Here is a 23,993-nt window from a genome sequence, read left to right on the forward strand (position 1 = left end):
TTTCCCTCTTTTCTGTCCTTACCTAAGCACCTAGAGTAATGTAAGGAAAGGTAACATCATTTCAGGCATACTAGGGACCGTAATCCTTCTCCCTTCCAGTATAAGATAGGGCCGTTGTGATGATTCATTTTCTGTGTCCATTTGACAAGGCTAAGTGATGACCAAAGAACTAGTAGAAGAAACTTTCTGGATGTGTCTGTGAGGATATGCCCAGAGAGGTTAACACTGAAATTGGTAGACTGAGTAAAAAAAATTACCCTCACTAGTGTAAAGGGATTCATTGAGGGCACCAATGGAACACTAGGCACTGGTAGCTGGGCCTTCCATCCTCTCCTCGTGGACATCAGCCTCCCTGGTTCTCAGCCTTCAGGCTTGACTGGAAGTACACCTGGGCCTCCAGTTTGCAGATGCAGATTGTGAGACTTCTCAGGCTTCATAATTGCATGTGCAATCTCTCATAAATAATCTTTTTCTATGTATCACTTTATTCTCTCTTTATATTACATATCCTAGTGGATTGTTTCTCTAAAGAACCCTGACTGATAAGACTCCAAGTGAGTTAACCCCTTCTCTGTGTTCTATAGTGTCTGTATTATCCCTTAAAATCTAACCCATAAATAATATAGAGAGATGGGAGAGCAGATAATCCTAAGGAATAGAGCATACTGACATAAATTCACATCAAAATAGAGGCACTATCATCACGTCTTTCTTTGAAATCCCCCTTACATAGGGGGATTTGCTTAGGGATGCACAGGGTAGGTCAGGGATAACCATATCCCCATCAGGTGCCGTCCATAGAGGAGTGGTCAGTGTCTACAGTACAGATTACAAGCAACATTCTTCTCTTCATTCTCATCTCTGATTCCTAGTTACCCTAATGTGCTGATACTCAGCCGACACACGCCTACTGTTAACTGCACCACTTAAAATTCCTACAGTTCATTGTCCTTATTAAAAACAAAATTAAGAACAATAGCAAAACATAATTAATTGCCACATAAATTCAGGAGAAACAATAAGATTTCAGATTCTAGCCAGGTATTATCCAAGAAGGAATTAGTAATTCATATTTATTACCAGATACTATTAAACTTTTGTTTTCTTAACCCCAAAAGGAAAAAATCCTGAAGTCTAAAACCCTTGCCAGGAGAAAGAAGAATTCCCTTTTTGTATAGCTCCCATAAAGACTTGAAGGCAATTATCTGTGTTTATAGTGAACCCATCAGCATTTAGATTATTATTTTATAACTCATCCAGATATATTTCCTTACAAAGTTTTATTACATTTATGGCCTGGCTGACTAGGCGAATATTTACTTGCTGTCAATTGCTAAGTGTGAGGATAATCCATTCCACCAGGAGGACAACACTTAACTGTATCTTCTGAGCATGTATCACTCCTTCCTGCTGGAACCAGGCCAGTGTGAAGGCAAGGAGAGGTACAGGTATAAAAATAACAGCAGAGCTTCCTATGGAGGTTCTGACTTGTAATTGAGAGAGAAATAGTATTCAACTCTGGCTTCCTTCTTGGCCTCTCCTTTGAAGTTACTCCAGTATTTATTCTCTGCTCTCATTAACCCAGATTTTCAGATTTGGGGTTAGGAAAGGGACAGTGAACCAAAGGATGAGTGGCTAGGATAAAGGCACATTGGTGGCACTTTCATACAAAGGGCTATGTGTCTGGTCCCTTTCCCCTGGTGAAAAGAGGCAAAGGGAGGCAGGCACGTGTTTATCTGTCACCTTCCACTATCCTGGCTACCGAGTGAAGGAATCAAGGGCAGATGCTGGAAGTCAACCTCAGGAAGTGGTGAAATTTCACAGAGTGAACTGGACTGCTGAACAGGACTGCCAAACAAGGGGACTGAGCAAAGAGTAATAGTAAGAAGCTAAAATAGGGGTCGTCAGAGAAAGAGCAGAATAAGCTGCAGCAACATAAGCAACACTTTTTGCCTGTCTCTTTTTCTTGGGTAACTCCTCATCCTTCAGGTCCGAGGATAAGTTCCTTCAAGAAGTCTTTTCTGGCAGCTTTTTCTTCAAGCAAGTTAACCCCTTCCACATGCTCCTGTAGCATCTGTATTACCTCTGTATAACTTTATTCTACGGGGCTAATCCTGTGCCTTCATCCTTGGATTCTTCAAGCATAATAATAGCAGAGACTCTGTCTTGCTCCCTGGGTTTTACTGAGCAAGAATTGTCACATAGACACACTTTAATAAATATAAATGAATGAATGGCATGATCTCAATTTCACTTGTATAACCATTACTTTAAAGTCTGTATTTGGAACCCAGTTCCCTCCCCTGAGCAAGGCCCATTTACATAGTAATTATCAGATGTCCCATTTCTCTCTCAAGACTCAATATTTCAAGAGGAAATCTATCACTCGTCCTCTTCTACTTGCTTTTTTCTACATGTTCTCGATTCTAGATGGTGGCACTCCGCCTTGTACGCTGTGAATATAGGAGCTTTCTTTACTCCTCTTTTACTCCCTCATGTAATCACATCCAGCCAATCATCAGTCCTGCTGAATGTGTACCAACTAAAAATATCCCAAACGCGTCCCCTCCTTTGCATTCAAGCCCCCAGTGCCATTGCCCAGTCTGTCTTCTCCCTAGCACCAGCAGGATTTCTCCCTGTGGCTCCAGTACTGTCCCTCTTAAAACCCATGCACGTGCCAGAGTGAACCGTTGCTCATGTTTTTTCCATGCAAGGTTATTCCTTGGTGACCTATCATTTTTATTTAATATAATGTACTTGACAATTTTGTAGCAAGGTTATATTGGCCTCCAGAAAGTGTTGCAGAATCTAACATATTTTCCTGTCTCCTGGATGAGTTTCTACAATGTTTAAATAAGCTTTTCCTCAAAACTTTAGTAGAACATGCCTTAAAACATTTGGGCATGAAGCCTGTAAGAGCTTTTAAACCATTGCTTTAATTTTTCTCATGATTCTAAGGCCTTGTCAGTTTTTTTAATTTTATTTTCATTTCTTCTTATGTCTCATTTGTTAAATCATAAACTGCATTGGTATGAAATAATCAATAGATTCTAGCCAGAAAATATGCTCTCTATTATGCTGACTTTTTATTTTGGGGCTTTATGGAACTTTATGTTCTAGTAAATGGCCAATTTTAATAACATTTTATGGGGGCCTTAGAAAAATATTTTCTAATTTTTAGCTATAAGGTTCTGTATAATCATTACATGTTTGTTCAGATCTTCTTTACCTTTATAAAATTTCTGACTGTTTGACCTAACTGAGAAAGGCATCTAGAAAATCTCCCACCTTGGTCAATTTCTTACTATCGTTCTATAAATATCTGTGTTATATGTGATACATTTTAATGCAAACTACTTTCGAATTTTTAGTATTTCCCTGATAAATTGAACAGTTTTCGTACTACTTAGAGGGCCCCTCTCTCCTTAATAATTCTTTTTATCTTGAGATCTATCTCTTTCAATATTCACATAGCTACACAGACTTTCTTGCAGCTGGTAGTTGGCAAGTATATCTCTTGCCATCACTTTGTTCTCAACTTTCCTGCAAACTTTCCTTCTAGGCCTCAACTGTCATTATACTTTTGCATGTTACAGATTTAATTCTCTCCAAACTCTATAGGTAAATAAAGATATTATCCTCTCTTCTTTATAAAATAATTAAGATTCAAGAGTATGAATAAGTTGCCCAAAGTCACATGGTAGTCAGTGACAAAACTAGGACTTACCTAGCTCTGTCAGACAACCAACTCTTGCCTTTTAGCACCGTGCTATGCTCCTCCAGGAACGTTTATCCTATGTGCACTATGCCTTAGTTAATGAGAGACGATGATCTATGCCAGGGGCCAGCGAACTGCTTTCGTAAGGGCCAGATAATAAGTAATTTAGGCTTTGTAAACCATATGGTTTCTGTCACAGCCACTCTCCTCTGCTGTAGAAGTAAAAGCAACCATTGACTATACGTAAATGAATGAGCATGCCTGTGTTCTAATAAAATGCTAATTAAGAACACGGATGTCTGAATTTTAAACATTGTTTGCATCACAAAATACCATTTGTCTTTTGTTTTTACCCCCTAAACATCAAAAAATGTTAAAATCATTCATAACGTACAGGCCATACAAAGACAGATGGTGGGCCAGATTTGGCTCATGAGTATCAGTTTATAATATGTATTCAGATTTCTATAAAAAATATTTATATTCCTTAAATATTAGGTTGTTTAATAAAGCTCATCTGGGAACTACCTGGGTGGCATGGTGGTTGTGGCACTGGACTTACACATGATTGACTGCAGTTTGAGTCTCAGACCTGGTGGCTTGAAACATGCTGGGCACAGGTGCATGTGTACCCAAAGTCCCAAGAGGAGAATAGAGGAGAAGGGACTGTGGTGTGATTATCCCCTCTTGGAGGTGATTTCTCATTTTTCTCTCTCTCTCTGTCTCTCTCTGTATCTCTGGTGAGCATATGCACCATGTAGCAAAAACTTCTCTTAAAAAAAAAATAGTAATGAGGTTAACCTGAGTTAAAGTGAAAATTTACTAGGACCAGCAGATGGCATAATGGTGATATTGCTAGATTCCCACATGGCAGCCACAGTTTGAGTCCTGGGCCTGACGGCTCAAAACTCACACCAGGCACATGTACTTGTGTGCCCAAAATTCTGAGAAGAGAATGGAGAAGGGATTGCAGCATGGCCGTTCCTCCTGGGGGGAGGTGATTCTCACTTCCTGTCTCTCTCTGTCTTTTTAGCTAATGCCTGTACCCTATAGCAAAAATCTCTCTTAAAAAATTAAATTAAGAAAAAGTGAAAATTTACTAATGTCTTAGGGGCAATTGCCTAATTAATTTTATGGATAAATTAATTATATGGATATTGCTTATCTCTTTATAATACTCTTCCTATTTACACTCTGTACATTGATAAATTTTTGTTTGATGGTTGTTTTCTGGAGATTGTCTGATTAGTTAACTATTAGATTATCATCTTGATCTATCTCAACATTAACCAAATCCCTATCCTGTATTGCAGTTATTAGTTCTAGAATTATATACCTATCACAGATGTTTTTGTTTACATATTTTTTGACCTCATAACTCTACTATATACTGCATCCTGACTGATGTGGAATAATAAGTAAAGTGGCTTGCCATCATTTGCGTGTTCCCAGTAAATTCATGAGTTAGATTCTGGTTTTATTTTGAAGGCAAACTTAGTGTCTTCATGGTGTCAAAATATGGGACCTTTGGAAGAGATTAGGATTAAAGCCATTAGGATGAGGTTCCATGGTTGACTTTGGTGGATTTGTAAGAAGAGAGTACAAGACCAGAACACAGAAAGACATATGGACAGCTCTTCTATTCTACTCTGCTGCTGCTCTTTGACACAGTGCCTGGAGAATGGAGAAGAATGCCTGTACCCTATAACAACAACAAAAAACAAACAAACAAACAAACAAAAAAACCACCGGATATGACCCCTGAACTCTGGACCTCCAAACCATGAGCTGAATAAGCCTCTAATTTTATAATTCACTAGGTTTTGGGACCAAGAGATGGCATAATGGTTATGTCATTGGACTCCCACATAGTTGACTGTGGTTCAAGTCTTGGACCCAGCAGCTTACACCTCGCACAGGGCACATGCATGCCCAAAATCCCAAGAGGATTATGGAGAAGGGATTGAGGCATGGCTATCTCCCTGGAGGGTGATTTCTCACTTTCTGTCTCATTCTCTACAGCAAGCACAAGCACACTATAGCAAAAACACAACAAACAAACAAAAACAGTATCAGACACTTTCTGTTTTTAGCAATAAAACAGAGTAAAACATGGCGTAAAGAAATATTCAAGGTCAATGTCAGAGAAATGCAATAATTCTTGAATCAGATTGTGGGACCAGGTTTCAGGGCTTGGTGTATGTAAGGTGCTGTGCCAAGCTAAGTCAGTTTTACACATCAAGTGAAGAGAGGACTTGAGTAAAGGTCAGGTTCACTGTAACAGGGAATTCAGACACTGTGAGAGGACAAGAAAGGTCTAAGGAAATAAGATTTTCTAGAAGAATGCAAGTAAGAGAAGGGACCATTCCTGGTAGTGCAGGCAGCAACCACAGCATGGAGAGGAGCTAGTCCATGGAGTTTTGCAGATGGTAGCTGTCTGCTTTGATTACAACCTTTGGCACACAGCATCTACATGGAGGTGGAAGTTGAAGCTGGCAACATGGTTGTGATGAGTGCTTCACTAAGACTTCACTAGGGTAATGTGTTAGCCTGGTGCTACCGAGTATTTACTTAAGTGACTTCTCAAAACTACAAAGGCCTATAAAATGACTAGAATCATCCATTCACAGCAAAACAGAAAAGATCCGTTAAACTGATAACAGGACAGAAGACTTTTTGGTTTTAACTTATTTTTCATTTATATGCTAGTGATTGCTGTCTGGTAACAGATCAGAAGATTTTAGTGTCTAAAGACAGTAATCATCATCATGTAAAAGACTACTATGGGGGCCAGCAGATGGCATGGAGCTTAAGGTGGTTGGTTCCCACATGGCCAGATACATGGTTTGAGTTCTGGATCCAGCAACTTGAAAATTATGCCAGGTGTGTGTGCATGCTGGCCCAAAATCCTGAGAGGAGAAGAGATTGCAGCATGGCCATCCTCCCTGGATTGGAGGGGAGGGGTGTCCTCTCTCACTGTCCCTCTTTCTCTTGATCTGTCTCTGGTAAGCGCACATGCCCTATAGCAAAAATTAATTTTTTAAAAAAATACATTCTCACTGTTTTCCAAAGTTTATTTTAAGGGTTTCATTCTGTTTTAACAGATGTCAGATTAAGATCATAACAAACAAGCATCTTCTGCTAGAGAAAAACAACTTAAACATTCATTTTTTTTTATCTTTTTAGTTTTTTGCTATAGGCCATTTGTACTCACTAGAGAGAGACAGAGAAAGGGCAGATATGAGAGAAATCACCCTTTTCCCTTCCCACCCAAGTGATGGCCACACTGCAGTCCCTACTCCTCCATCCTCTTCCCGGACTTTTGGGCACACATATACACATACCTGCTATATTTTCCAAGCTGCCAAGTTTGAGACTCGAGCCACTCACTCAGCCAAGTGGTATCCAGCTGTTCTAACCACCATGCTACCTGGCTGTCCCAAAACGGCTTAGACACTCATCTTTAAAAATCTTGTCACTTTAATTTGGAAAGTAGATGGGAAAAGATTATGGGGAATATAGATACAGGCCTTTTGTCTATCTATACCCTGCCCAAAAGGGTCCATGTCATGGGGTATTATATGTGAGAAACTGTTACTCTCTTTCACTTCAGTGGGAAATGTTTAGCTCTTTTTGTATGAATTTTAGAAAAGAATATATAATAAGTACATTTCTGTCAATTCTCACTTTGGAAAATTTTGAACAATGACTCATTTAAAAACCTTTTCTACTTGTAAGTATCTTAAAATATCTCAAACACAAACAACCTTAAAAGGCTAACTCAGAAGAGGACAATAAATCTGAAATCAGCACTAAAATTTTGTCACCATTGCGCTTCTTATATCATAAAAGATACATCAGAAGATATATTTTCTTAGCTAATAAATTACTTTTTCTCTATTTTTATATTAAACTTGATGAATTATGTTAGTTCCTATGGGCATTTTTTAAATCTGAAATGTGCATTGCTTTAAGTATTTAAGTTACTTCATTTTGTGAATTTTATATTATCTAAGTTTTCACTCAATTATATAGGAAATTAGTGGTATATAGAACCACAGGGCAAGCTCTGCGGCCTAGGGGCTAAGGCAGCGAGATCCCACATGGCTAACCATGTAGCTAAAGTCCTAGATTCTGCAGCTTGACATCCAGGCACATGTGTGTGTGCCCAAAATCTCAGAAGGAGGGAGAGAGGGAGGTAAGGGATTATGACATGATCATTCCCCATGAGGGATACTTTCTCCTCTTCTCTCTGTGTCTCTCTCTAGTGAGCATATGTGACCACTGGTTGTAGGGTGAGTGAGAATCATAGACTTCACATGCCTCTTAAGTCTAAAAAAAAAACCTACTAAAAGTAAGTTTATATTAGAACGAGTTCTCTTAATCCTTTGGAACATTGGCATTGATTTATAGAGGAACCATATATAGTATATTAAAGACATGTCGGTGTCAGAATGAAGCCAGTATAGCCCTTGGGCCAAATGTTACTACAGCCTGGCAGTTCAGCAGACCCAGAGGTATGTAACCACAGGTGCCCTCAGCAGATGGCTATGCAGGGTCTAAGCTATAATCTGAGAGAGAGAGAGGAACACTGAAGCAGTTTAACCTTGAAAAATGGATTTAAAAAGCAGCCCAAGTTAGCCAAAGCCGCTACACAGCTGAACTTAGCACAGATTGACACAGGGTATAAAGTAGAACAGATAATGACATAGTCAAGGTTTTTCCCATCTGACATAAAGAGATATTCCTATTCAGCACTAGAATTTGGTCCACAGATGTTTAGATTAAAAGACGCAGAATAGTATTTCGAAAAATAACAACAGTAGAATGGCATCAACAATACCTAGAGTGAGTCCTGAAGAGCCATGCAGACAAATCAGAGTTTGAAGAAGCCCTGAAGCCATAAAATTGCTAAAGAAATCACTGATGAGAAAATGAGCAGAAAGTAGAAATAAATGTAGAATGGATCATACCAAAGAGCACAGATTGGACTGACTCGGAGACTGTGCCATTGGGCACACATAATAACTAGAATTAACCAGTTCCATGAACCTTCATAGGTCCGCAGCTTCTCACTCCTAACCTCTAGAACACGGGTCTACAAACTCCAGCCTGGGGACCAGATCTGGCCAACTGTCGGGTTTTTTTTAACATAGTTATATTGGATCACAGCCACACTCATTCATTTACGTATCATCTGTGGCTACTTTTCCCTACTATGGCAGAGTTGAGTAGTTGCAACAAGAACCGTATGGGTCAAAAAGCCTAAATTTCACTAGCTGGCCCTTAAGAAGCTTATCAACCTTTAACTTAGAAACTTCATTGAAATCGGCTCTATCTTTAGAATCCTCTTACATGGAAAAACTACTTAAGTTTGTGTTTGCTCTGAAGGTGCTTTTATTTAAGAAAACCAGATTTTCATAAGACAAACATGTATTTTTCTATTAAATTTACCTTATTTATTATTCATAAATGGACCTAGTCCCATGGCCTAGTAGTTAAAGGAGCCAGATCTCACGTGGCTTACTGCAGTTCAAATCCCAGCCATGCTAGCAGGAAAAACATGTCAGGCATGTGTGTGTGCATTCCCCAAATCCCAGAACAATGGGAAAATGGGTAAGTGCTTTCCCTCCCTCTCTGTGTCTTTCTGGTGAGAAAATAAACTCTCTCACAATTAGAAAACAAATAATTAAAAGCAATGACTTATAAATGTAACTCAAATACTGATTAAATTTCTTTCACGATCTGTGCAAGAGTATGAGTGCCATGGAAACAGTATTATAGGTCCATAATATCATAAATGTAGGTCCTTGTATCTGATATATTGCCTTTCTGGCCTGAAACAGCTTAGTTTTTATATACCTTTCCCAATAATGATGAAATATTCCTTTAAATACTTGGTAAATAGACTTCAAGTCTTTCCATGTAAAGAATATCGTTTCCCATTCTTCAAGATATCATCTAACTGTAAGTCTGATCAAATCCTCCAGTGTAAAATATTGAACTGCAGATTGCACTAAATGCTAATCGTTTGCTCGTTTGCTTTTTATGTAAGACATGTCTATCTTTAAAAAAAAAAAAAAAAAAAAACCTACTTCCCAAAGGTATTCCAGGTAGTTAGAAGTTGCTACTGTTTATGTATACATGGAAATTGGAGTAAAACTACATAAATTAATGAGTTTTCACTAATCTTGTCATGTTTAGATTTTGTTTTATGCTGCAATTTTTTTGGATATACAGGAATCCTCTGCCATGAAATTGCAAGTCAAAAATAAATCATTGAACAAGGAAAAAGGTTTAGCATATATATATATATATATATATATATATGTGTGTGTGTGTGTGTGTGTGTGTGTGTGTATTTTTTTGCGCATGCGCTTGCCAGAAAGACAGAGACAGAGAGATAGAAAGCAAGAAATCCCCCCCCCAGGGGGGATGGCCACACCGCAATCCCTTTTCCTCCTTTCTCCTCTCGGGATCTTGGGCATGCACGCACATGTGCCTGGCGTGAGTTTTAAACCACCAGGTCTGGGACTCGAATAGCGATCGACTACATGGGAGTCCAGTGACATAGCCATTACGCTAACTGCTGGTCCCAGCATATATATTATTAAAAGTTGCTTTGAGGGGACCAGAGAGTGGAGTTAAAAAAAAAAAAGAAAAAGAAAAAGAAAATCATGCCAGGCGCATGTGTGTCTGTGCCCAAAATCCTGAGAGGAGAGTAGAGGAGAAGAGATTGTAGGGTGGCCACCCTCCACCCTGGGGGAGTGATTTTTGCTATGGAAAAAAAAAAAAAGAGAGAGAGAGAGAGATGTATGAAATAAAGTGGTGCAAATTTGTGAAATTATGAATGATTAAAGTTTTACATATAAAAAATGACTTATACATTTGACTTATAAAAAAACACAATGCTCTGTGACGCAAATGCATATGGAAAGGTTCAGGGTTCATATGCGAAGACCTCTCTGAGTCCACTGGGCATGTGTGCACTCATGATCTGGACTGGCTGGACCTAGGGGTGGCTCATGGCATCAGGACCCTGTTTGGCATGCTGTATCTTTATATCCCTTTCCCTCTCTCACTCACTGACTAAATAGAATTTTTTTTAAAGTTGCTTGTGATTCAAAGGTTCTTCAAGAATTTATAATCTAATAATAATAGCAAACACTTAGGCAGTGTTTACCATGTGCAGCATTGTTCTAAAAGCTTTTCATATATGAATTTGTTTAATCTTCACAAAATTCTAATGTGGTAGGTGATATTATTTCCATTTTACAGATGAGAACACTGAGACCTTAGAAGGTAAATAGCTTGCCTAAGATCACATAGGACACAAGTGGCAGACTCACACTTCAAACGTAGGCAGGTTGACTTAACAATCTACGCTCTTACCTATGGCATGCCACTCCCAGCGAGGGCATTCACCTTTAATTGGAATTGGAGGTAGCCAAAGAAAATAAAGCAAACAGGTCCTGGACAATTAATACATAACAGTCTGCAACCCTGGGCAATTTCAGCAGTTCCTGAAAGGCTCAAAAAAAGAGAACCAGTCACAGATCCTAATATTTCAGCTTTAGAAATTCATTTCAGCATGGACATCTGAGTCCTGCAGCTGCTGTGCATGGTCTTTTGTGTGGTCACAGGTGTTGGCTGTACTTCTAGAGCACATAATGGTGGATGACAAGGCAAGCTTAGTGGGGACTGCCAGCCCCCAGAGGTAATGCCAAGTTTAATACTGAAAGTAAAACATATGCATGTGCCAATTTTCTTCTAAACGCATTTTTATTGAAGAAAAACAAAGTTGTCTTCTAAAAAACATCATCTGTTGATGGATAAAGGATGTTATTGGCATCAAAACAGTGGCATTAGCTGGCTTTAAAAAAATTAAAATTTGGCTTAAAAACCAGGGAAGAGAAACTAATAAAATTACATAGTTACATAAAGGAACAGTCACTTGAAGTTGAAGTAAACAACAACAAAATCTACATATCACAACTTTAGGAGGCCAAAGTGATGCTTAGGATTTTATGTGGAAAAAATTTTTCAAAAATAGGAAAGAGAAGAAATAAATCACACTCAGTACCTTTTTTAAGGAAGGAACACACCTGGTGCTTTCCCTGAACAGATGCTTGTATGAGTCACTATGAATAAATGATGCTTTGTTGAAAGGAGGCTATGACCTTTGTACTATGAGCTAAGCCATTCAGTTGAATTAATGATCTGCTACATATACCATGCTAGGTAAATTTATGCATAAACTATACACTTAGAGAGTAAAGAAAAAACAGAACAGAAATCCGAATAAAAAGTACACCAAGTATGTAACATAAGAACAGTACAAAGAACATTGGAAATTCAAAGAAAGGAAAACCAGGAACCAGCAGGTGCCGTGGTGGTTAAGGTTAAGGTGGCTCTTTTGTTCAAGTCCCAGACCCAGTGTTTGAAAAACAGGCAAGGCACGTGTGCACTTGTGCCCAAAATCCCAAGAAGAGATTGGAGGAGAAGGAATTAGAGCATCTGGGGTGATTTCTCATTTTCCCTCTCCCTCTGTCTGTCTCCAGGAGCACACTAGTCTGATGGCAAAAAGTCTAAAAAATAAACTAACGAAACAAAGAAAGAAGACTCCATATCAGATTAGGGACTGAGGTTCTAAGTAGGAGATAGAATAAGAATTGCTGCCTATCAATGCTTTCAATCGGAGGTGAGGGAAGGACTGCAGAGAGAGGAAACTGATGAGTAGAGGGAAGAAGTGAGACAGTAAGGATCCTCCTGAATGGCGAGCAGTCTATGTCTTTTGGGACCCTGTCTCCCAAAAGAAGTAACATGAGAAGCTTAGATTCTATTAAGGAAACTATGAACCATGGGACAGGGCTAGGTCTCGTTCTAATACCCCAGATTTAGGTCAGTGACTGGCTTTTACTAGGCATTGGCTAATGTGAGGTGAAATAAAAGCATGCTTGTATGCATACACAATATAGGATCATGCTCTATTTGAGTGCAGAATTAGAGGAGGCAGGTCATTTTGCTTAGAATTCCAGGAGAGGCTTTAGAAAGTGTAACATTTGAGCTGGGTAGATCGTAGAAACTCTGACCAAGATAAAATGTAAGGAGGAGGGTGTTTCTTAGAGAGAACAGTGAGTACATGAGTATGCTACGTTAACACATGATAAGCAACTCAACATGGCTCAAAAAGAGGAGGCGTGAAATACAGGCAGGGAGAATGAGGCTGACTGGGTTGTTTGCAACAGATGAAAATAGATAATGTCAGATGCCCTACTTGAAAATTTAGATTCCGTGCCGTAGGCATAGGGTTTCCAAGAGTTATTTTAAAGTAGATTAAAGTTAATGCTTCAGAATTAGAACAATAAAGCAGTACAGAGAATGAACCAGAGGTGGGGAGATTGGGCAAGCAAGAACATCGCCCAGGCAAGTCACAATGGAGCTCCTGAACGAGTGTAGATGAGCATAGTAAAACGTCCACACAGAAACACCAAGAAGATGTCACATTACATGGCTCGTCAGGGTAGGCGGGCTTTAGCCAAAGTTATCATTTGCATTTGGAACCAGATCTGAATTTAAAGATTTTTCCAAAATTTAAAATATTAGTTACTTAGCTCATGGATTTCTATATCTACTATATATTTCAATCCATACTCAGAATGATAGTAAGAATATCAACAGATCGATATTCCTTAAGTCATAAGACATCATTTATGTTATTGTCTGACATGTTTATATGCTACATATATAAAATATGGACAATAAAGTGCTTTATTAAGTTTGCTACTTTTATCATGCATATTACTGATGCAGGGAGAGTTTAACCTACAGTGACATCATTGATCTTGTTTTTTTCTTTTTTGAAGAGAGTTTCTATTTTTTTGTTATAGGGTGTGTGTACTCACTGGAGAGACAGAGATAGAGAAAGAGACAGAAAGTGAGAAATCACCACCACCACCATCCCCCCAGGGTAATGGCTATGCCACAGTCCTTTCTCCTTCATTGTCCTCTCAGGATTTTTTTTTTTGGGGGGGGTGGGGGGGCACTCATGCCTGGCATGAGTTTTAAGTTGCTGGGTTCAATACTCAAACTGTGGTCAACTACATGTGAGTCCAGCAACATAACCAGTATACCATCTGCTGGTCCCCAACATCTTCAATATTAATGTACCATATTTAAAAATAGACCTCAGGAACCAGCAGGTGGCCTGATGGTTAAGGTGCTGGACTCCCATATGGCTGACCACAGTTTGAGTCCCCAACCTGGCCATTTGCTTTCTCACTCTCTCTCTCTGGTCAAATTTAAATTAATTCATTTATTAAATGATTATTTGGAAAAGAGAGGAGACTTTAGTTATGAGTAGATTCTTTTTATTTACTTAATTCTAGAATTTTTCAAGTTTATGAAGAAAAAGACTTTCTTTTTAAAAGACTTTGTTTAATGTGTGAAATGGTTAATGAATATCTTTCCCCATTTACTGATGTATATTTTTGTCATATTCTACATATTTTCTTTCTTAACTTGCCTACATATAATTTGTATAAGTTAAATAAGTTTGATTCAGAAAATTAAATGAACCAATTTTATAAATAATATAAAAAATGATAAATATCAAAAGCTATGATGTTTAACATGAATTTATACCATATCAAATTAATATATAATTATAAAGCTAAAAAATAGAGTTTGAAATATTATACCTAGTTTTAACAGAAACAAATTAAACAATAAGGATGTAAGGAATGTTAATATTATACTTCATATGTTTTAAGATATAAAATTAATCTCTATACTAAAAGAGGTACTTTTTATATTTTATTAATGTTTCATAAATATTTATAAAAGTAGACTATAAGTCACCATGAAAACTAATAGATTCCAAAAAAGTAAAAATTATAGTAGCCATAGTGTTTGACAGAGTGGATAAATAATTATATGTGAGTAGTAAAAACTTAGAGTATAAATCAAAGTTCCTATAAATTTGTTTATATGAGTATATATATATATATATAGAGAGAGAGAGAGAGCTTGAAGCAAACAAAATCAGAAATTCAATATGAAAATATCTAAAAATTATGAAAAAAACCAAAATGATAAAAATTCTTAAATGATGAATCCTACCTACACAGAGATATAAATGTATAGTTTCAAATACTTTATTAAACAGTAAAATTGGAAAATCTGCCATATGTACAATAAAAAAAGCACAAAAGAATGATTAAAAACTAGAGACGATAAAAAGATAAAAGCAGAAAGGAAAAATGTTAATTTCAAGAACTTGTTTCTTCACCAAGGCAAATAGATTCTAATATTCATTCGAGGTCAGCCCCATGGTACAGTGGTTAAACCCTGTTCATGGGGAGCCAGATCCCACAGGGCTATCTAGAGTTGAGTCCCATCCCTGGCAGATACTTGCAAATAAACGCCCAGGATCCTGAGAAGATAGAGAATAGGTTGAAAAGGGATTGCCATTGCAGTGCAACCAAGCCCAAATTCATTCTCATTCTCATCCTCTCTTTCTTTCTCTTGCACAAGTGCCCTTTGTGAAGAAAAAAAATTTTCAAAAAAAAGTAGAATTCATCTGGAAATATTAGTGTTTGAGGCTAATAGAAACACTAAGGGCTATTGGCTAGAAGCAGAAACTAGCAGGGAGCAGATGCCTCTTTACCACGTTAAAATTAACAAGACTAAACTTTTCAAATAAATATATTCCTTATTCAGAGTATACAGACAGATCAACAAAACAGAATATTATGTACTAAAGATGAATTATGCTTAGGGATTTAATGAGAGAGAAGGATTGCATTTCAGGTCAGTTGGAAACTTCTGGGTTACACAAGAAATGGTGCTTGGTCATTTGGCTATTCAAAAATAAATTAAATTGAATTAGGTTCCTATATCATATCTACTATCACAACACATTGTCAATACAGATCAGGTTTCTGTGACTGCTGTAATAAATGACCACAAACTCCGTGCCTTAAAAACAACATATTTATTCTCTTCAACATCTGGATGACAGAAGGAGAAATTAATTTCACAAAACTGAAACCAAAGCATCAGTAGGGCCAAGCTCCCTGTGGTTGCTATAGGGAGAATCCATTCTCTTATCTTCTGCAGTCTCAAGAGCTATATTCCCTTGCATCTTTTAGCACTCGGCCCCTTTCTCTAACTTCAAGGCCAGCAGCACAGGGTGTTCAGATCTCTCTCCGCTACTTCATATTACCTTCTCCTCTGTTTGTGGCATCTCTTTCTGCATCTCTCTCCCACAGGTATTTGTGATTACTGATAGTCTAAAATAATCTCCCCTTCTCAAAATCCTTAATATAAACACATCTGCAAAAAAGAAATTAAACTCTGAAGGCAAGAGAATTTATACACAAATTTATACAATTTTTATTGAAGGAGATACAGCCATACAAAGAGAGAAGAAACTCAAGGGAAAAAAATAGCTATGACAGTTAATTTTTTAAAAACTTTCTATATGAGAATAAAATTGACAGACTAATGATCACCTATGACTGGAAATTATAACAAATTATGATTACAAATTAATATGAAATAAATAAGCCCAATGATAAAAATCAGACAATAAAGAGATTTTACAAATTAAAAAAAAAAGGAAATTAATATGAAATAAATAAGCCCAATGATAAAAATCAGACAATAAAGAGATTTTACAAATTTTAAAAAAAGGCAAACAAATATGCGAAATATTTTCAACCTTGTATTAATATCAATTACTATGAAATACTGTAAACATATCAAGTGAGGAAAGATCATTTTCTGGTAATGATACCCAGCTTTAACAAGGAAATAAGCTCTCTCAAGTACTGTCTACAATATTATGAATTTGCACAAATTTTTTTTATATAAATTTACTTGAAAAAATTTGGCAGTCAGGATCAAAGCCTACACTCAGAACTGTCACTTGTAGAATTTCCCTAAGAAAGTAGTCTGAAGTATGAATAAAAACTTAATCTACAAATGTAATCTTGTGTGCATGTTTATATTATATTATTATATATCAAAAATTATTTAGTAAGAAAATAGGCCCTAATGAGTCAGCCCTGTAACCTAGTGTTTAACGGAACCAGCTCTGACATGGCCAACCACAGTTCGAGTCCCAGACTCAATGACTTGAAAAGCATCCTGTTATTCCTGGAGAAATGAAGAAGATGGAATTAAGGCATGAACATACTCAATTGGGGAGGTGTTTTCTCCTCCCCATTCACTCTCTCTTTCTTTGTCTCTGTCTGGCTAGTGTTTCTACTCTGTGATATGTACAAAAAATAAAGAAAAGAATGTGGGCATTATATATTAAATATTATATCATATGGCAATTTAGTATTTTATGGACAGTCTCTAACAATTATGTCATATAATTAGTTTTTTCTGACATTAAAGATAAAGAAACTAAAATCTGGAGATATTTAGAAAATTTCCCCAAATTATATGACTGTTAAGGAGTGAATCATTTATCTAAAACATATATAGTTTGGCAATAAAATTTGCTCACTTAACCATGATGTTAGGATATTCATTACACCCTTATTTATGTGAGCGTGTGTATGTATGTGTGTGTATATATATATACACACACATATATATGTATATATATATACACACACACACATATATATATGTATATGTGTGTGTATATATATACATATATATATATACATATATATATACACACACATATACATATATATAAGGTTTTTGTCATTGGGCATGTGCACTTGTACACACATATATATATATATTTTAGGTTTTTGTCATTCAGCGTGTGTACTCCTCCCACCCCGGGGAGGGGAGAGGTCACACTAAAATCTCACCTCCTCCATTCTCCTCTCAGGATTTTGGGCACACACACACATGTGCCTGACATGATTTTCAAGCCATTGGTTCTGGAACTTGAACGTGCTCTATCATGTAGGAATCCAGTGCATTTACTACAACTTCACCTCTGGCCCCATCCTTAATTTATAACAAAAAAAGGAACCACTTGTGTATAGACATCAGGATTTAAAAATCATTTTGTACCCATATACTGTAGAGAAAAGAATGGTCATAGTTTCAAGAAGTTTTCAGAATATATCAAACTTGTCTTTTTTTTTTTTTTTAAGAGGATTTTTGTATAGGGTGTATGCACTCGCCAGACAGACAGAGAGATAGAAAGTGAGAAATTACCCCCCAGGGGGGATGGCCATACCACAATCCCTTTTCCTCCATTCTCCTCTCGGGATCTTGGGCATGCACGCACATGCACCTGGCGTGAGTTTAAGCCACTGGGTCTGGGACTCAAACCGCAGTCGACTACATGGGAATCTAGTGACATAGCCATTACGCTAACTGCTGGTCCCTATCAAACTTGTCTTTACATTAGTAATAAAAAATTAGTTGCCATAACAGTATTTTCCTTGGATAGGTGGCAAAAAGAAAGACAGCTTTATGAACCAGATGGCCTATATTTGAATTCCAGGTCTACTGCTAACCACGTAAGGTTTTTCTAGAAATTAAGTGAGATTATCAGTATAATAATAATAAGAGTACCAGGTACATCATGATGCTGAAGAATCACATACATCTCCGATAACAACTAGAGTCTCCCTGGTCCCTGAGGGTAGATACAACTCCTCAAACTAACACTTCCATGACTTCAAAAGTCCCAAGGATTTTTTGAAAAATTCCAAGACCTTAGGGTTTTTCTTGTTCCCTACATTCAACTTGCCATTCCCTTCCATCATGGCAGAGAGCCAGATATGAAAGTCAACCCTCGCTAAGCATTTGCGAGTAGAATTTACAGAAATACTTGGTGTCATGGAGAGAGGTAACATCAAGCACCACCAGTTTAGAACAGTAACTACTGCCCCCTTGCTTATAAAAGTATCTCTTAAACTCAAGTCGTATTTTAGACAAACCTATACCAACATTTTCTACCACCATCACACCAACAGAATTCTCTTGGTCCCACATCTACATGGTGCCAGTCTCTTCCCCACGGAGCAGGGCAATCTTTTCTTAAATGCTTTAGTGTCAGCTAACACCTAGCATGTAAACACACATATACACACATCCATGCACGCTCTTACACACACACAGAATGTTACACTTGGAAATCACTCTCTAAACATCCTTAATGGCACTCATTTCTGGAACTGAGTGTATAATGACTTTAATTTTTGTCTTTATGCTTTTTTACAATTATTCTTCAATGAACAAGTATTTCTTTTATAATCCAGAATTTTTTTTTAATATTTGTCAAGTTATTTGTGTTTAATTTCCTTTGTCCCTCTGAGTTTAAGGATTTTCAGCTGTGAACAAGCCTTTTAGATAACTTGCTTTCTTAAGTATCCGTTTCTTTTGCCCATTCTGCTTTGGAGGTACTTATCTTTTCCCTGTAATAATTTGTAAATATTTTCCTAGTTTATTGTTTGTCTTTTAATTCTGTTTCACCTTTTAAAAAACTTTTAAAGTTTTAAATAATAAAAAAAAAATGTTTAAAAGAAAGCAAAGTAGGTGAACCAGAAGGTAGCATGACAGTTAAGGCCCTAGATCTCATATACCAACTCCACAGTTAAGAGTCCCAGACCTGGCTCCTTGAAAATCATGCTGGGCATGTATGAGTATGTGCCCAGAATCCTGAGGCAAGAATGGAGAAGGGATTGCAGCATGATATTTCTCCCGGTGCTGGTGGTGGTGGGCGGCGGTGTGTGTGTGTGTGTGTGTGTGTGTGTGTGTGTGTGACTTCCCACTTTCTTTCTTCCTTTGTCTCTGTCTTTCTCTGGTGAGTGCACATGGCCTATAGCAAAAACTGAAAAAAAAGAGAGAAAAATACTATGTAATAAGTTTATGAAAATATTACCTTGTTATTTAGTTACATGCTTCAGTTAGCTAGAAATTTGTATTTATATAGGATGATTTATAAAATTAAATAATGCTAATAGTAGCAGGAAAATGACATTAAAATATATTAGTTCCCATAAAGATGAAGCATTCTATTGAATATTCAAGTATCTTACCTTACATTTTCCTATTTTATTTAGCTAAAATCTATATTCATCTGATTAAAATAAGCTTCTTTTATATTAATACATGACTGCGCAGGAAAAGCTTTAGTGTTCAATGGTGCCTAAAGTAATAGATTGTTCAACTAATGTATATTTTTAAAAAATACGGTCCCAGATATCATCAGGAATGAAGCCTCACTTTATGGAGACATGGCAGAGGCCCTGGAAAGTTCACCTTTTCCATTTCATTTGAGTTAACTCCACACATTGATGTGATAACCATTCATCTCAATCATTTTAGTACGAGGAATAATGGATGTACAGTAACAACCACAGACAGGTTACTTTTTAGAACCCCTCAGGTGAAAGCAGCAGTATCTGAGCACAGCTAGCATACAGAAGTGCTTCATAGGTCGTAGGTACAAGAGCACAAAAAGGCCTCAGGAAGGAGAACACACCAGGCACTGAAGAATCCCATGTATCAAAGCCAGGCAATAGGACCCTCTTCTGCTTTATTTTTCTCCTGTTTTCATACAGAACAGGGTCCCTGTATTTTAAGGGTTCCTCAAAGATAGTTGTTCTACAGATCATTTAAATACTGAGATTAAATCCAGACTGAACAGGGGCTGAAGAGGTTGAGGCCTGTTAGGTTTACTCCACATTTCTTTTTTTCTTTTTTCTTTTCTTTTTTTCTGGAGAGGTTTTTGCTATAGGGCACATGTGCTCACCAGAAAGACAGAGAGAGACATAGAAGGCGAGATAACACCCCCCAGGGGAGATGGCCACAGCGCAATCCCTTCTCCTCCATTTTCCTCTTGGGATCTTGGGCATGCACACACACATGCCCGGCGTGAGTTTAAGCCACCAGTTCCGGGACTCGAACTGTGATCAACTACATGGGAGTCCAGCAACATAGCCATTACGCCAACTGCCGGTCCCAGGCTTACTCCACATTTCTAAAATAGAGAATGCAATTGGCACAGACTTTTTATGGCCTGCCCCTTGTTCAAACAAGTGAAGACAGTGATTGTCTCGTATGTAGTCTTCTCTCATACTTTTAAAGACCTTCTAGGTTTTTTCAGCTAACTTTTTTTTTATTATATTGAGTCATCAGAAAAGTCATGACCTATTTTTCTGTTTTTCTATACAAAAATGTATCATGATTTTTCTGACAACCTGATAGTTTTCAAGAGCCAGTCATATGGATTAGATGACTGAAAACAGAGATCATTGGGTGCTATATACAAATCCCTAAAGAAATCCCTAATAGATGTGTCTTCGATATTTAAAAAATGAGTATAAATAAAACAGTAAGAACACTAACTGAAAAGGAAGCTACTTAAGAACATGAGTTAAGCAAAAAGAAGAAAGCATTATTAAAAATCCTATCAGTGTTACATAGTATCAGCTCATGCTTCATTTATTTGATCATGGTATGCTAATTATAGAAGGATAAAACCTGTCCACATTCACATTCAATAACTCACATGTAGGGATGATGAGAAATAAGTCATTTCCATTCGACAGTAGGAATCTGAAAGCTGTAGAGTGAGGCATCTCACACCAACTGACAGCACTGCATGAAGAGTGAAAGGGTTGGGGTAGGGAGTTGCAGAGGGACCGTTCCCAGAGACACGTGGCAGCACAGTGAGCCTCAGGTGTCTGCTGACTGCCCGGTGCAGTGGTCCCCTCGTGTAGTCTTCCCTCAGACTTTTATAAACCTTGTTGTTCTTGTTCTCAAGCATTATTTCATTATTGTGAATACAGACTTTACCACCTATCAAAAACAAAGGGGAAAAAGTCAATTTTATAAAACGCTGTTACAAGTAATGCATGATGCAGGTTCTTTTGTTAATGCAAGAAGGAAAACAACAGATTTAAATAACAGGAGCATGAAATATTCCAGGGACCTAGGGAGTCTGATAAATTAATTATAATTTCCATTTCATAAGATGGAAATACTATTCAATATCACAAATTATGAAGTACCAATGTCTGTAGTCATTTGGCTAAATTCACTGGTTCAACACCTTACTGCATGAGAAACTTAACTTACACTTCAAATTATACTTCAGATGTTTCCCATAAAGATATATAAATCTTATTTTAAGATGTTGTATAGAAAGAAGGGCAACGTTGAAAAAAATCAGATGTAAATTAGAGTAGAAAAATTGTTATTGTTGAAAGTTAAGGCCTCAGCAGTAATATCTTTTTTGCTCTTATTTTCAAATTGATGGGTGAACTTGTATTATAAATTTTATAAGGTGAAATAAAATAATAAAAGAAAAATAAGCATAATCATAATTCAGCAATGAAAAATTATGCATGTTAGTCTACCAGGAGCTTGGCATGCTCTAAACACTAGCAATTTCTTGCCGACATTCCAGAAATTTAACCATCTTATTTGCACAGATTGAAACAGTTTAAAGTGACAAAAAAAAAGCAAGCTACTGCTTTTTCCTATCTTTCTTCCACACATATGCATGCAACACAACTGCAGTTATTCAACTTCTAACTCATGTTAACATAATCTAATTCATCTAATCAGTCACCATTAATATTTGACACAAGTTCAGTCAGTAAAGGACAAAATCAGTTTCAAAACTTATTCTGTATTCGAATTGCTAACATCCATTGGTCTTTATTTGTATAGATGTAATTATAAAAACTAAAAATTTGCATTCATCTTTCCCAATTTAACGTTCGCCACAAAACCCGTTAGGAATGTTAATATTAGCCAGGTGCAATGCACATTTTCTCCCCAAACTGCTTTCCACCATTACATTGTCTCCCTGGAGTTTCTGCAGGGCCATTTCACAACCTGAAATCCTTCCCTAATATTGCCGTGTACAAGGACTCCGGTAGAGACATCCTAGCTGTTACCTCCTAGTCCTGCCTTTTTCAACTATACATACACTTCTTCCTTTCTCTTTCACAATCTGGAGTCCAAAGTTCGTTTTTATCACAGATTAAAGTTTTTAAGTAAATAAATTGCCTGGCTTTTTTTTTTCTTTTTTACATTCTTTTTTTTGGGGGGGAGGCAGAGGGCATGTCTTTCCTTTTCTTTTTTAAAAATAATTATTTTATTGAACTTTTATTTATTTTTATTTGATCAAAGAGGGACAGAGAGAGAGAGAAAAAGAGACAGCAAGCTGCCAGGTCCAGGACTCAAACCATGTTTGGCCATGTGGAAGTCCAGTGCCCTTAACCACCACACCACCTGCAGGCCCCATCAGAGGGCAAGTGTCTTTCTAACTGGAGATTGACAGAGGGACAGAGAGAGAGAAAAGCACTCCCCAGTGGGTCATGGTCACACTGCAATCTGTTCTCCTCACTTTCTCCATCCTTTCAGGATTTGGAGCATGTGCACACACACACACCCACTCTCACCCCAGGTTTATTTCTCAAGCCACCTGAGGTCAGGATTCAGACCATGGTAGACCATGTGGGATCTAGTCCTCTTAACTACTAGGCTACAGAGCTGGTCCTTCTTTTCATTTTTGATTCAAATTTTTGGGGTACACTTGATTGTGTATTGCTGATAACTGCAGTTCGAAGAAAGTAAAAGTTAATGTCTTTATATATTTAGAGTTATTTTTAGTCCCTAAGGAAAAAAAATGTCGTCTCATTGATATCTTTTCAATTTAAAGCTAGGTCTAGTGTAGTTCACATTTCTTTTAAAAAATTGCTTATAAACCCTATAAGAATCAGATGTGCGAAAACATGTATTATAATTTCTTTTCACTTTTCAAGTTCTAGTGAACTCAGTAAATCATACCCAGATGGCCATGAAAGAGTGGTTAAAAAAAGAACCCCCTCCCACCCAAAAAGGGGAGAAGAGAGGGTGGTATTTATTTCTTCACTGCAGATTTGTTTATTTCACCGTTAACAAAAAGATATTGGGCTTTTTGAGGAAATTTTGCTGAAGAATTCAGGCAAGACAGTAGCCCTTTGTTCATCGTAAAATAAACACATCTGAAGCAGAAGATGTTGCCTAGGAGAATTCATCTTGTTTTCTAAAATGTAGATGAACACTTAGAGCCAATTCTCTTGCAAAGCTTGCGGCCTGTGTGATCAGGTGGGGGTGATACATTTGGCCTGAGTCTGCTTTCTTATCTGTTCTCATCAATATCCCGTCATTTGCCCAGTTCAGTCTACATCTGCTCTCTGCTTTATTTTCTCAGAATTGTTCTAGATATTTACCCATTAATCTCATGAATTGACAGTGATAGCTTTTTTTTTTTTTTTTTTTGAGGGGTTTT

At 37.3% G+C, this 23,993-nt stretch overlaps 1 protein-coding gene and 1 long non-coding RNA gene across 7 annotated transcripts in view; one reads left to right on the plus strand and one right to left on the minus strand.

Moving 5' to 3' along the window:
* The window catches only part of GRIA4 (glutamate ionotropic receptor AMPA type subunit 4), a 392,211-nt gene that overhangs the window by 146,435 nt on the left and 221,783 nt on the right, over positions 1-23,993 (plus strand). The gene's annotated exons all lie outside the window — the stretch shown is intronic.
* The window catches only part of LOC102491295 (uncharacterized), an 11,781-nt gene continuing 9,105 nt past the window's right edge, over positions 21,318-23,993 (minus strand). Inside the window, exon 3 of the long non-coding RNA XR_334900.1 lies at positions 21,318-21,508. This is a non-coding gene — a long non-coding RNA (uncharacterized LOC102491295). The remainder of the gene's footprint in view (positions 21,509-23,993) is intronic.

Source organism: Tupaia chinensis, unplaced genomic scaffold (assembly GCF_000334495.1).
Source record: "Tupaia chinensis unplaced genomic scaffold, TupChi_1.0 Scaffold000311_2, whole genome shotgun sequence".
In the NCBI taxonomy this organism is placed as follows: domain Eukaryota; kingdom Metazoa; phylum Chordata; class Mammalia; order Scandentia; family Tupaiidae; genus Tupaia; species Tupaia belangeri.